The following is a 1859-nucleotide window of genomic DNA, read 5'->3' on the forward strand; positions in this document are numbered from 1 at the left end:
TCCGACTGCAGTTTAGGCCTGCTCCCGCTGGCAAGTGGACATTCCCGAGGGCTGCTGGCTGCCAGAGGGATGTCTGATTGCCATCTTAGGCCCAATCCCCCGGGGAGCGGGCCTAAGCCAGCAGGTGGTCATCCCCTGAGGGGTCCCAGACTGCGAGAGGGCACAGGCCGGGCTGAGGGACCCCTCCCCCTTACCCCCCGAGTGCACAAATTTTTGTGCACCGGGCCTCTAGTATAGGATAATAAAAGGCTAATATGCAAATGGTCCCCTGGACTGGGAGTTCGACTGGGTGTTCGGCCAGGGGACGGGGCCTGCTGGACCCCACCCATGCACAAATTCATGCACCGGGTGTCTAGTAAGAACATAAGAGCCATGATATCATCGGTATAACCTTGACGCCATTCAAATGTGTATATTTTTTATGATTTATACTCCAAAACCTTTGATGCAAAAGGAATATAACTTTAGTGAAGGTGATGAACACTTTAAAAAAAAAACTAAATTTTATTTTTAAAGCCCTTTTTCTTTCTAGTCATGTAACCCACTCCAATTCAATTTCTCTTATGTTTTTAACCTAGAAAGTTTGACCAAATAAATCCACTGAAGCTGCTTTTTCATAATCCTAATACATCTTTTATTGGTTCTAAAAAAAGACTTTCAAATTTTTTCTTTTATCAGAGAGGTCAAAATATAACATAGCATAATTAAAACAGCTTAGATATGGTCCTTTGACTACCTGAATGTCTTCTGACAAAGCAGAAGGGGCGAAAAGAAGGAGGAGCAGGGAGAGAAGAGGAGAGGGAGGGGAAAAAGAAGAGTAAATATCAAAATATTAAAGAAGTTGTTTTAAAATGAGCTCTTAAAAAGACCCACACAGTCTGCTAGCAAATGCATAAGAATGCAGCAGTAACTATTTTTTTAAATGGCCTTACTAGTTATCATGTCCTCTTTGTAAACATGTATTTGCTAATACCTGTATTTCTAAGGACAAGGGAAATAGTTTCACTTGGATATGGATACAACCATACAATGTAGTAATGCACAATGGTACCAAGAGCTGGAGCCCTCCCTCTCCATTGGGTTGAACTTAGCCTTAGTCAATGCAAAATTCTGTACTATTCCACTCTGGCCCTCTAGGCAATGGCATCAAATGTCCACAGCAAGAGCCACTGGCTGGCTATACTAATCTTTCCTCACTGCCCCCAAATCTATCTTTTAAAAATTCAGACTTTGCCGAAACCGGTTTGGCTCAGTGGATAGAGCGTCGGCCTGCGGACTGAAAGGTCCCAGGTTCGATTCCGGTCAAGGGCATGTACCTGGGTTGCGGGCACATCCCCAGTGGGAGGTGTGCAGGAGGCAGCTGGTCGATGTCTCTCTCATCGATGTTTCTGACTCTCTATCTCTCTCCCTTCCTCTCTGTAAAAAATCAATAAAATATATTTAAAAAAAAAAAATTCAGACTTTAGTTTTTTACAACTATTTTTCCATGAAATTATTTTTAACAACTAAAACAGTACCCTAAAACCGTGGTTAGCAAACCGCAGCTCGCGAGCCACATGCGGCTCTTTGGCCCCTTGAGTGTCGCTCTTCCACAAAATACCACATGCGGGCGCACACGTACAGTGCGATTGAAACTTCATGGCCCATGTACAGAAGTTGGTATTGTGGAAGAGCCGGTATTTTGTGGAAGAGCCACACTCAAGGGGCCAAAGAGCCGCGTGTGGCTCGCGAGCAGCGGTTTGCCGAGCCGTAGTTTGCCGACCACTGCCCTAAAACATATGTCTAACTTAACACATTATGGACTAGTAATTTTATTGCTTGCTTTACCCAGTGGCCCCATAAGTTTCTATTGAACAAGT

The sequence above is a fragment of the Myotis lucifugus genome, unplaced genomic scaffold, assembly GCF_000147115.1.
Source record: "Myotis lucifugus unplaced genomic scaffold, Myoluc2.0 scaffold_611, whole genome shotgun sequence".
Lineage (NCBI taxonomy): Eukaryota > Metazoa > Chordata > Mammalia > Chiroptera > Vespertilionidae > Myotis > Myotis lucifugus.